General features: G+C 46.8%; 1 protein-coding gene across 6 annotated transcripts in view; it reads right to left on the bottom strand.

Moving 5' to 3' along the window:
* PRLR (prolactin receptor) overlaps positions 1-13,510 on the bottom strand; it is a 155,995-nt gene that overhangs the window by 109,953 nt on the left and 32,532 nt on the right. For 2 of the 6 annotated variants that reach the window (XM_070246330.1, XM_070246326.1), the window contains exon 1: positions 7,217-7,322. The exons of the other annotated variants lie outside the window; for them this stretch is intronic. The gene's annotated coding sequence lies outside the window, so the exon portion shown is untranslated. Of the gene's footprint in view, positions 1-7,216; positions 7,323-13,510 lie in introns of those variants that run through there. 6 annotated transcript variants of the gene reach the window in all.

Genomic DNA, 13,510 nt, shown 5'->3' with positions numbered 1-13,510 from the left:
AGGGCAGGAGAGCCAGTAAAAAACCTCACTGTGGAGCAAAGAGGCAGCTGCCACCCCACCTACCCTAGGGCACCTGGCTAACTCATTTTGCTCCTCCCTTGATTAAACTGTTTATTTCTAACGTCAGATATGTAGAGTTGTCTTACTTAAAAACTCATTTATCTATTGAAAACTAGTTCACACTGGGAAGACGAATACCACTTTTCTGCAGCTGTTTAGAGTGAGTGCTCTTGCTTGCCTGCTCCCACCCCTGTGATGAGCCCATCTGCTCTCAATAATTAGACACTTGTTCCTGCTGAGGTTGTGCCAGCTTAAAATGGGGCACCCAAGGTGGTGTGTGGCTGAGGATAACGAGTTAGCTGGTGTGCAGGAAGAGCACCAAACTAGCAATCAAAGTCCTGGTTCTTCTACTCAGTAGCTGGGGACCTTGGGCAAGCCAGTTTCCTTATCTGTAAAACGGGTATAATAATAACTACTTCAGAAGGTTGTTACGAGGGGTGGATGTAAGCACTCTGGCACTATAAACAGATGAGGGATCATTACTGTTAATGGAATGGGTCCCAGGTGGCAGTCTGGACACCTGAGTCCTAGGTACCTGTCCCCTCATTAACACATGACTGTGAACAACTCACTTAACTCCTCAGCTTTTGGTTTATCCGCCAAATGGACTGGACGGGATTCCTAAGATCCCTTTCAGCGTGAAGAGTCCATGATGCCAAGCGCCTCAAATAATAGATGAGAAAACTGAGCCCAGAAAGGTTAAACTACTTGTCCGAGGTCACACAGCTTTGGGAGAGCAGAATCAGAGCAGATATCCTGCCTCCCAGTCTACGGTTTTCCTACTGAAGCACAGAAGCCTTCCTGTTTACCTGGTGAAGGCAGACACAGGACTTCAAGGGGCATGAGAGAGAGTGACCTTGCCTTGGCCTTGGAGGTCAGGAAGTCAGTGTTTCTGGGATGAGGGTTATAGGAGGTCAGTCACTGGCAAAGCCCACCCCCTCAAAGCCTCTCTGTGGGCGACATCCTTTCTGGTACCTTCCTCAGTTGAAACTATATATCCCCAATCATTTTTCCCTTGGCAGCTCAGCTTAATTTTGGCTTACTGTGTTAGCTACCTCCTCTCCCAGGCACATGCTTTTTCCTTAATCCCCTGCCACTGCAGTCATCTGGGGCAGCCACCAAGAGCTGTCAGGGGGCTCACTAAGAAGAAGAACCTTGCTGTGCCCAGAAAGCTCTACAAGAGGCCACCGGGTCCCCCAGTGCAGCTCTTGCTGACTTCAGCAGCTCGCCTCCTGAGGTTTCCTCTTTACCTGGAATTCAGTTTGGGCCACCTGATTTGTTTAACCATCCTCACAAAAGATCAACACACCTTATTTATTTTTTAAAGGGCTGATTCTGAAGTGAACTGAGGTGAGCAAACACTTCTATTCACGTCAGCTGCTCCCCCAGCAGCCTGGGGTCAGTGCATCCAGGACACAATTCAGCTGACTTCATCTCCAAGGCCCAGCGTGGGGCCCCCACCTTCCCAGGTGAGCGAGCTACCCACAGGGAGAAGCTGGCTTTTGTGGGCTCATCAGGAAGACAGGGCCTTCACTGGTTCCTCTCTCATAGAAATGACAGCGGTTTTGTTCCCTCTGGGGCTACTTGCATTGTGCGGTATACACGGCCTGGAGAATGGGGAAGAAAAATCGCAGCCCTCATTGGGTTGACCCCTTCTCATCTTGCACCTTTTAGCTAGGTGTGTTATTCAAAATATTTACCTGGTATGGTTATAAGCCCTGACCAATAAAAAAAGACACAAGCCGCAAATAACTGGTCAGGCCATACTGGTGCAAATCAGCTCAATTTCAACCCTGACATCCACTAACCTGGGAGCTTTTAATTTACACCCAGCATGATCTAACATTATTGGGAGCTTCTAAGTGCCAGGCATTATTTTACAAGATTTAATTCATTTAATTAATTCTCATTGAAAATTCTCATTAGGTGGTATTATGGGTTGAAATGTGTCCCCTCGAAATTCACATGTTGGAGTCCTAACCCCCAGTACCTCAGAATGTGACCTCACTTGGAGATAGGGTCTTTACAGTGGTAATCAAGTCAAAATGAGGTCCTTAGATGGACTCTAATCCAATATTACTGGTGTCCTTACAAAAAAGGGAAATTTGGACGTAAACATGCATATGGGGAGAACGCCCTGGGAAGATGACGGCAGAGATCAAGTGATCCATCCACAAGCTGAGGAACACCAAAGACTGTCAGCAGACCACCGGAAGCTAGGTGAGAGGCAGCTACCCGCCCTCAGAAGGAACCAACCCTGCCGACACCTTGATCTTGGATCACTAGCCTCCAGAACTGTGAAACAATACATTTCTGTTGCTTAAGCCACGTAGTCTCTGGTCCTTTGTTGTGGTGGCCCCAGCAAACTGCTACAGGTGGGCAATATAATTATCCTATATTACATATGGAAACTGAGGCACAGAGAGATTAAGTGCTTTCCCAATGCCACACAGCTAACATGTGGTAGGAAGTTTGTTTCAGAACCTGTCTTCTTAAATACAGTGTTTAAAAATAATTCTGTTTTGGTCTAAACAATTGAATGTTTTTTCTTTGACATAAGCTAATTTGAGCACAGTCCTGGGGTAAAGAGAAATGAATACATGAATTCCTTGGTGGTCCATGATGTCTCCCTCGTGAGGCCATAGCCTAGCTCATCTTTTTCTGCCACCCTGTGTTAGAACCAGCCTAGAAGCACAGTTGAATTTCTGTGCTTCTCATCACAGAGGAAACTTCCTCCCGACAGAGGCTGTGAGGGTGTGCCAGGCAGCTGGGACCCTGAGCCTGGCGATGGGCAAATACTGGGCAGAAGCAGGCATGGTTATTGGACAAACAGCTCGCTTTTATCAGAAGGAAATATTTACACGACAGTGACTGTAAAACAAAGCCATTATAGTCACTGACAGCACAAAAACGACGCAATTGAAGAATGAGTTATTTTCCTGAAAGCCTTTTTCACTGGCTTGCCTTCTCGTCTTTCAGGAAGTCTGAGGAGGACAGGTGTGGAGAAAGGGGCTTCCAAGGAACGTCATTCTAGCTGATTTTGTTGTAACAGCCTCCTAAGCGCTCTCCGTGTCTCCTGTCTCGTTCACTCCAGCTGTTCTCCACACTGCAGCCAGGACTTTTCTCCTGTAGGTGCAAATCTGATTGTATGTCTCTCCTGTCCACAGGCCTTCCATAGTTTTCCCTAACCTCAGCCTCCTTTCTGGCCTCAAAGTCCATCTGAGGTGGCTCTGCCTTCTCAGGTCTCACGTCTCCCCAGCCTGCACACGCAGGGGTCCAGCCACTTTACACCCTGGTTCCCCAATCCCACCCCTCTTTCTCCAAGCCTTTGCTTATACTCAGGCTCCTCCTGCCGGGAACATACCATCCAGTGCCTTCCTCCCTACGTTACCTTCGAAACTCAGATCAGGCATGAAGTCCTTATGAATTCTTCTAGATCAGCCCATTGGGGTTCTGGGCTTTCTCTTGCAGACCATTCCCTTAGTGTCTTTCAGGACCATAGACTTCATCACACACATTATTGCCATTATTAGTCCATGTGCTAGTGTCACCCACAAGCTTTTTGGGGACAAGGACTTTATGTCACTTATCTGTGTGTTGTCAAGGCCTACTCCATCATATAATTGGTGCCTCATCGACGTTTGTGGAGAGAATACATGAATAAATGATTCACCATTTTAATATTATAAACAGTCGGGGCATGGCTCTGGGGTCTGTCATGAGTATCAGTCCTATAATCTCCCTCGAAATTCAGGGCTCCTTGTGAAAGAGCTGGTGCCAACCTCTGCATTCTCAGTTCTGTGTCCTCCTCTCTCCCCCAGCTCCTAGTTTCCTAGTTCCCTGGGGCCCCTCACTGAGGTTTTACCTTCCTTATGGGTGGATATTTAGATGTACTTCAACGTCTGTGGCTAAGAAACAGGGTGGGTGGGAAGGAAGGGTGTAGACTAAGATGAAAAAAGGAGGTAAGTCTAGAGTGTTCTGGAAAGCCAGGGAGACAAAGTGTGAATGGGAGGAGGAGAGAGGGAGAAGATGTGTGTGGTGAGTGCTGCCCATTCCCAGGAGAGAGTAACCAAGCTTAGCATTGCCCCTTCTTTTTCTCTCCACTATGACCAAACGTTGGACTTTGTCCTGAATTTCCACAAGCAGTCCTCCCACATGGAGACAAATGCAAAAGAGCAAGTAATTAAGATGAAAATTCTGTGCTGGGGAGCACCCAAATAGCAGATGCCCCAAGAAAACGGACAGATTGTGCGGAGACACAGACACTATCTTTCTCAAAGAAATATTTGGATACAGAGAACTTAGTGGTAGTTCTCTGGGGTCCCATCTGTGCAAGAAATACCCTGGAGACTGGCCGGTGCAGCAGACATGGCCAGGTACTGGTGTGGTAGGAGAGGCCAGCTGTCCTCAAGGCAGATGCTATGCTGCCATTTGAGCCTGATTCTCCCCTGCTTGCGTTTCTGGTTACATGGAGGTGTTTGGGCCACCTCTGCTGCCCCTCTGGTTGAAGAAGCTCTGAGGCCAGTGCCTTGGGAACACACAGAATCAACACTGGCCTCCCCCACCACCCCTCGCCCCCCCATGGATATGTCTTCCTTCCTCAGGGTTTGCCATTTAGGGGGCTTCAAGGTGGGAAGGCAGTTACTCCTTGCCCCACCCAATGCCCCCACCTCTACCCTCTGCATCTAATTAACTGTCCACACTTCTCTCCACTCCTCTAGTTATACAACAGTGGGGACAAGGAGCGAAATGTGTGTCTCTGGATGAGCCCCATCGTTCAAAACAGCCTTCAGGCCAAGCAGCCACCAGTCCTTTTCCCTTAGAAAGAAATTCTCAAGAGCTCTCCGCCCTGTGCTGGCTGTTTAAGTCCTATGAACACGAACATGGGTAGGATACGAACGGACCCAAAGCAAAATACCCTCATCATCTTATTGGGCTCTTTCATCCTTTTCATCACACCAAGAGAAAGTGATAGGGGTACAAGGAATGCCAGTATCATACTCTGGGAGAGGACCTGATTTTACGCAGTGACCTTCCACCAACACACAAGTCTGGGTGATAAACTCTTTTGCCCAGGGAGCAGCACTGAGTTAGTGAATTCCAACTGGTGAATTTCTATTGGTCCTGCAAATTTTGAGCTGACTTACTAGCTCCCCTGGAGAGCTATCCACTTCTACCAGACTGTTAGCTGCCCCCCTCCGGCTGGGCTCCAGCAGCTCCCACATGTGGACTGCTACTGTTGTGACACAGACTTTCTTTCCTCCCCAGTGTGAGCATGTGGAGGGCCTGGCTCATCTTCCTCTTACAGCTCTTTCTTAGCTGAATCACCCTGTTAGCTCTTCCCATTCCATGAAGGTTGTTTGGGCTAGTTCTGCTGCCTTGTAATTGAGTTGAAAAATGAGCTCATGGAGAGCTGGATTCCAAATCCGTGGTGAGAATTCCTTTTTATCTGGTATGTTAGTTTGACCTAATCTCCCTTGTTTTGCCTGCCTCTCTATAGTTTGGCTGTGGTTCTATCCACAGAATATCTCACAAGGCAGGTACAAATGGTGGCAAGAGAGATGCGTTCTTGGTTGAGGAGGTAAATGTTCCAGGCAAGCTCTGCCTGACCCCATGGCATGGAGGGGCTCAGCTGAGGGAGCAGTTGAGACCCGTCTGAGATGCCTGGCCAATCTCAGGGGCTTCATATCTTCTGGTCTCTGGGCAAACTTGCTCTTTAGAAAAGGCATTGGAGGTTTAGTTGGCTCAATAAATATGTATCGGATGTCTGCAATGTGTTCGGCTCTCAGGATGAAACTGACATGGTTTCTGCCTTCTTGAGGTTTTGTCTATAGGAGCAGGAAAGGCCTGGTGGGGATCAGTGAGGAGCTGGCCTCTTCCACAGAGCACTGGTCTCCAGAACCCTGCCTTGGGCCAGTTCAGGCCTCTGCATCCGTGTTTATTTTTCTACTTCTCCAAACCTTCCTCCTTCTTGCTTCTATCATGTTCTGTAGCCCTTGCTGCTTTCTCTTCATCCACCCCTCCCATTGCTTCTGCCTTTTATTTCACTGACAAGTCTGCTCAAATGGATAAATAAACCTTGGTACATCCATACAATAAGATCTTGATCAGCACTAAAAAGAAATGAGCTCTCAAGTAATGAAAAGACGTGGAGGAGCTTTAAAACCATACTGCTAAGTGAAAGAAGCCAATCTGAAAAGGCTATATTCTGTATGAGTCCTACTATATGACACGGTGAAAAAGGTAAAACTAGAGAGAGAGTAAAAGGATCAGCGGTTGCCAGGGGTTTAGGGGAAAAGGAGAGAGGGATGAATAGGTGGGGCACGTGGGGTTTTTAGGGCGGTGAAACTATTCTGTACGATACTGTAATGGTGTATACACGACATTATCCATTTGTCAAAACCCATAGGATTCTGCAACGCAAAGAGTGAAGCTTAATGTAAACTACTAAAGTCAGTACTGATGTATCCACATTGGTTCATCATTGTAATAAATGGACCGCACTAATGCAAGACATTAATAATAGAGGAATCTGTATGTAGAGGAGAAGAGGATATGAAAACTGTCTGTCATTTCTGTTCAATTTTTCTACAAAACCTGACTGCTTTTAAAAATGAGGTCTGTTAAAATAAAAAAAATTAAAAAAAAAAACTCAGCCGAATCACCCAGACTTCATCCTGGCATGGGCTCCTGTGGCCCTTCACAGTTCATTGGCTGGCCTCTGTCTACCTCTCTGCCTTCCAGTGAGATCTGGCAATGTCCCCAGTCCATATCAGTGCAATGCATCCTGACTCCAGCATCTTTCATTCCCTCCCAGCTTCCCCTCCCCACCTCCCCAGGACTGGGCTGTCACGTGACCATGCCACTGTGTTATCGTTGCTGGCCTTTTGACCTTTGCTCGCACACCAGGTCCACACTTTCTCTCCGGAACACTGAGGTCTAGAGTGGCGTGGAGCTTCATGTTGGTCTGTATGTTAACACACTGCTTCCTTGCCCCTCACTTATTAAAACACTGAGCTTTCCCTAAGACCTTTGTGCAACCACTGACATCCTAATCATACCCTCGCCCCCTGCCCATTTCCAGTCCCAGAAAAGAAAGATGAAAGGAAAGAATCAAAACTGATGAAGAAAGGTGAAAGTGACTAAAGTCTCTTACCTGTGGGCTTCCTGCCATCTGTCACCCCACTTATGCTCCTGGCTGGAGCCTGACACATCTTTGTTATGAGTCTCAGAGGCAAGTGGCCTGAGATGACATCCTCCTCTACATTTCTACAGTGATGAGGAGAACGTTGGGACTCTAACCAATCATCTTTTTACAGCCTGGGAAAAGGTACAACCCACTGTTAATAATTTATCTGCATATTAAAGTATGGAGGATCGTTATCATTGTGCAGTTACGAGAAGAGGGCAGGGAAGACAGCCCTCGCTGAGAAACATGAGAGCACACTGTTTCATCTGGTTCCGAGGGTCAGAGCCTGGACTCAGGAGAAGGCCTGCTCACATGTGCCTATTGGGTTTGCCTGGGTTTAGGGGTGGGGAAGAGGACCTTAGTCTTCAGCAGGCTCTAAGCAAAAAGTAAAACTTGATTTTGAAGGAAAATACTAATCCTCAAGTTTCCAGAAAAAGCAGTCCATCAACTCCTATGCAATATAGGCACAGAAAAAGACTAACACAAGGGTTCATTTTGACACCGTATTCCACAGTCCTACACTGAGCCTGCGCTTCGTGGAAGGCCAGGCTGAGAAGTTTGAGCTCCATCCCGTAGGCAGGGAGGAGCACTAAGTTTCCTGGGAGGTGACAAGAGTGTGGCAGGATAAAAGGGAAGGAAGTGAAGAGAGGAAATTAAATAGAGAAAAAACAAGGGAAATGAAAGAACAGCCCTACTTTCTTAAAGATTCTTATTTGCAGGCCATCTGTCTGCTCAGAGACTGAACATGCATAGAGAAAGGGGGCTTATACAAGAGCAAGCACATTTGGGGACATTTAAGGCCAACTGAGACTTTTGAAGGAATTCTCCAAAGCCTGACCTCCCTGAGGAGAAGAAACTTCTTGCACCCTTGCTCCTCATACCTTGTCTCTTCCTCCCACTGGGAGAAGCCAGAAAGGGGAGCAGTCCCCCACAGCAGGAGCTGGCTGGGGCCAAGGGACGTCTGCCCTGAGCATAGAACCTTCACTGGTCTTGAGTGTCTTGCCTTTGACTCTTAACTTCCCAGGTTTTGCAGTAGTAGTTCCATAGCTTCCATAGCTCTAGGACCCTGGCATATGATAGATACTCAATAAACACTTGCTGAATAAATGGTTGTATTACATTTGAACTACAGCTTCAGGATAATCTCCTTCAAATAGCCTGTGCCAACCGTTCTCTCCTTGGACATCACAGAGTCTCCTCCTCTGGCTGCATTGAGCATTATCATGCCCAGGAAAGGCTGGGTATGGAACTGGCAGTATGAAAGGCATAGCTTTCTCTTCTACCTCCTTCCATAGCATGAGAGGATGCTCATGGAACAGTGAACTGTTGCTCCCCTGGGAGATGGCTCCAAGTTTTCTGAAGGAGACATGGCAGGATTGTGTGACATATTTAGCAATTCCCTGGACCCTCAAGGGAAAAACAGGAAAGCAAAGAAGTGAGCTGGGTTTTGCTCATCAGAGTAGAGATACCCAATGTGTTCTGACTGTCCATAGATCTGGCCACCAAAGGAAGCCATTGCAATGGCATTTGGGAGAAGACAACTCCTCCTGTTCCTTTGAAGAGGTTGCCCATGGCTGCCCTAGTTGGAAGTTCTTACAAAATCACACTCTAAAATGTGAAACTGGTTTGGTCTTGGCCTATTTTGCCTGAAGGTGAAGGAGTCTTGCATGGGAGAAAGCAATACTATCCGCCAAGGGGTCAGAAGGAAAGTGAATATAGGGTGGGGAGTAGGCTGGGACCTCAGCAAGCAAAAGCTGAACAAAACTCCTAGCTGGTAGGACTTGCCTCCTCGGGAGAATTGTTTCTGCTGAAATAACCTTCCTCAGTCTCCCAGGCTACCATGTGAGGATTGCTGTGCAGGAGGGAGGCATGGGACTCCTGCCTGGGAGGCTGGGCAGCAGCCCCAAACCAGTGGCAGAGCAATCCAGTGTGTTTGCAAACAGACTAAGTGAAGGCATAGTGACCTCCCCCCAGGAAATGGGTCTCAGGAGTAGGGGTGTGTAGGTTCTTTTCCAACCACTTTCTTCTGACCTCAAGGGTTTTTTTTTTTTTTTTTTTTTTTTTTTCATCTGAGGTCAGTCAGTTTGCCAAGAAATTCAGCAATGAGGGGAAATAAAAAGTCACAAATGGGAAAGAAAGCGGGTGAGTCCAGCTCCACCTGTACGCTTTGCTATGAGACCTGAAGGGATTCACTGGCTCATTGGAAGTGAAGCTGCAATCATTTTTTGTGTTTCTTTTTTCTGTCTTTGAACATTAATCAGTCACAGGGCCACTCTTCTCTTTCTGGCTGCTTCCCAGGTTGATCCAGCTGCCGGGCTTCCCCATGGGAGGGTTCTCTCATTGCTCAGATCTGGGAGTGACTGACTCAGTCAGGGCTCAGGTGAATGCCTAAGACTCAGCTGAATGTCACTCTGGCTGAGTTTGCATATGTGCCGCCACTCATCAACTCAACTTGTATCTGTCACTCATGACCGCAATTGCCAGGCCCCTCATCACGCCCATTCAGTTTTCGAGGCGGGAGAGAAGGACCTGCTGGGCATAAATGTGGGTGGAGGCTGAAGATAAGTCAGCTGACTAACCTGGCACCATCCCTGAGAGCGCTCAAGGGCCTGTGGCTGAGACCCACTTCCTTCAGGAAGCCTCCGTCACCAGTGGGTGGCACTCAGAGCAAGCATCCTCAGCCAATCTGTGGACCACAGCACAGCTCCCAGAAGGCGAGGTTTAGGGTTCCCTTACCACTTGGGTTTGACACCTTGGATCTGCATCAACCCTAGAGGGTGCTTCCTGGGCATGCAATGGCATGAGGACCGAGACTGGCAAGCCAAAGGAACAATGCTCGTCCTGGCAAGAGGGGAAATCAGCCTCTGATACCTGCCCTGACAATGGCGGAGCAGTCTGGGGATGTTGCACTGTACGTGCTGATGGGATCTCTTCTCTAACGAGCCCTTTAATCTCTCTTACAACATCCTTCAGGCTCCTTTCAGATCCCCAAAGACAGGGCAGTATTCTAGGTAGCCCAGCTCTACTTCAGGAATTTGCCAACGATGCTGACAAATTTTATACTTCTCCTACAGACATCTCAGGACCTCTCTGAGAGCAAGAAGGTTGAGAAAGGCTTGCCCCAGGGGAAGAGTCCCTGTTCCTGCTGAAACAGTGCTGGCCTCTAGCCCAATCAGAGCATTGCTTGGTAAGTCAACTTACACCCACCAAAGTAAACAAATGGAATGCTTCATTATATGCTGCTCTTGACTCCATGGAGCATTCCTCCAGTTCCTAGAGAAATTGCAAAGTTGATAACCTTCAATGAGTGTCCTCAGCATTGCACAGAAATGTTCGTTTCTGTGGGATGCTTACAGAAATCTCTTCCTTTTATTTCCTCAAACAGACATTGGCATTTCCAACTTCTGTTTGCCTCTCTCCTTTCTCAAATTGCAGAGTGTGAATTCCTGGCCCTAATTTCCCTGCCCCTGCTATTTGGGTACCTGGCCATTTAGTCTTACTTTATTTTTTGTTATTTGTGGTTAATTAGGAGACACCAGTTCTCTAAATAGGAAACTATTTTGGCTGCTGAAAGATGTTTTCTTTGGCTTCCTGCTTTGTTTGTATCACTAAATTCTTTGTTCTCTCTTTCTTCCCCACTCCTTCTTCCCCACCAAAAATTATGTAATGCCTACCTCGTTTGGATTATAAAATCAATCGCTGGGACTGTGTTTACAGCAGCTCTGACAGAGGTGTCCTCAGTGAACGGCACACACTCTCTACAGGTAACCTGTTAGCCTGATGATTTGCTTATGACAAGAAGCCTAAAATCCTCCTTGCAGCCAGCTGATCCGTCCCCCTTGAAGTCTTTGTTCCTAAATAAGAACCATCACCATAACAACAACAGTGAAGTTCCAAAGAGCTGAGGATGTGTCCCATGTCTCTGCTGTTGGTTGTCTCGGCCCGGCTGGATTTCCAGCTCTCCAGAGCTGGCCACAGAGAAAGCAGGGTCCCTGGGCAGGAAGCTCCAGCATGGGAATAGAGCTTCTTTCCTCCGAAGCAGGAAAAATAATGCAAAACACATGGAAGTGGAGCTCTAAGCCCCCTTACCTCACCAAAGGTTACAGAGGCTCATACAGTTTGCAAGTCAATCGACTGTTCTTAACTATAAAGAAATGCTACAAGAGAAATGCCAAATCCATCGACAAAAAGGATTCACAGAATGTCATGTGGACTCTATTCTCTTTCTGAGTCAGGCTGTGTCATTTGCAGACATTTGCATTTAAGCTATCTCAGATGTGAATGTGGTTATGATTATGAGATAGACAACGTATCTCATTGATAAACGTTATTTTGGAAAGGAAGAGCTATGATTTACTATGTGGTTCTATAAGGCTAGGAATAATAATAATTCCCACTAATCTCCTGTGATTAAAGTTATGAAAGAAAGGTTTTTTTTTTTTTTTTTTTTCCTGAGGAAGATTTGCCCTGAGCTAATATCTGTGCCAATCCTCCTCTATTTTGTATATGGGTCACTGCCACAGTATAGCCATTGTTGAGTGGTGTAAGTCCACACCCAGGAACTGAATCCATGAACTTGGGCCGCCAAAGAGGAAGGTGCCAAATTTAACCATTACACCACGTGGCTGGACTGGAAAGAAAGATTTCAAGGTGTCATTTTTATTGTTAGAAATTTACCTTAACGGGGATGAAATTTAGAGAAATTAAAAAAAAACTTCTAAAAACTTTCCTTCAAAAATTGAAAATTGAAAAGAAAACAAGTTATTGAAAATATATTCTTCCTCTGTGCATTTTACCCTTTCGAGCTCTCTAAATAGATTCTGGTTATTACTGAACAATTCCATAGCCAAATGACCTATCTTGATATTCCAAAATAAGGTGATGGGAGACCTGTAAATGAGACTGAAAATTAATATTTTGTATATTTCAATTCCTCCAACATTTTGGAGCTTCTTTTTTTTTTTTTCCAGGAAGATTAGCCCTGAGCTAACATCTGCCAATCCTCCTCTTTTTGCTGAGGAAGGCTGGCCCTGAGCTAACATCCGTGCCCATCTTCCTCTACTTTATTTGTGGGATGCCTACCACAGCATGGCGTGCCAAGTAGTGCCACGTCCACACCCGGGATCTGAACCAGCGAATCCCGGGCGGCTGAGAAGCGGAACGTGCGCACTTAACCACTGCGCCACCGGGCCAGTCCCTGTGGCGTCTTTATTTCCCATAAATTCCTCATTTATACTCCAAGGCATCAACCTTTCAGAAAATATTTTATCTATCATCACAACTAAATAGAAACCCGGGAGTGAATGAATATGAAAGAAGCAAAGGCTTTGATAAACTGTCAAAAAAAGAAAGTAGAGGGAGAGGCTGGTGAGAGCTCAGCTCCAGCCCAAGTGTGGGTGTGAGTTTTAGCAAAGGCAGGATTTCTTTCCTGTTGGTGCAGCCCTCCAGGCCCTGAGCGGGTCTCATGATCGGCAAGAAGGGAGCGGAGGCACTGGATGAGGGGCGACACCTTGAAACTGGCTAGTTGTTTGGATGATGCAGAATGACTGACTTGGCAGGAAGACCAGTGGGAAACTTACTAGCTCTGAGGTCCTGAGCAATTCTCCCAGAGCCTCACTTTCTTCCTTTGTAAATGGGAATAAAAATACTTCACAGGGCTATCTGAGGTTTATAAATAATATTCTTAATCCACCTGTCCCATAGGGGGCACTTGGTAAATGGCAGCTCTTATGATCGTTGATGACCTTGAACACAAGAGCAAATTCATTCTGTCTTGGCCACAAGCTGCCCCAAGACCTTCCCTGTGAAAGTCCTGTTTACTCCAGGGCAAAGAAAGTTGCAAGTCATTCTCAAAATATAAAACCCTCAGAGCAGTGACTCTATCCACCTGGTTTGTTGACTGACAATTGCTTTGCCCAGCAGCCAATGAGAGGGAGCTTGAAAATACACTCTTTGTAAAGGGAAGCTTAACGAGTTTTTATACTGTAAGAAAAGGGAGATACTCTTATGGACACATTCGCTAAGAACCAAGCTTTTTTAAACCAAGCTGGTCTGGCAGCTGTGGAGGGAGTATGGGACTGAGGGAAGCACCCAGACTTTCTGGGCAGTGCTGTGAGGGGTCAGGACACTAGCTGTAGTCCCAATTCTAACACTAAGAGTGGTACCTTGCCTTTGGATGGTGCTCTCCAGTTTAGAGAGACCCTACGCATGTCTTGCCTGACGTATCCTTCTCTGTGAGATATCAGGCCAAATAGTACCAGC

Source organism: Equus caballus, chromosome 21 (assembly GCF_041296265.1).
Source record: "Equus caballus isolate H_3958 breed thoroughbred chromosome 21, TB-T2T, whole genome shotgun sequence".
Lineage (NCBI taxonomy): Eukaryota > Metazoa > Chordata > Mammalia > Perissodactyla > Equidae > Equus > Equus caballus.
Note: the sequence above shows the minus strand (reverse complement) of the source record. Positions and strands in the feature narration are given on the sequence as shown.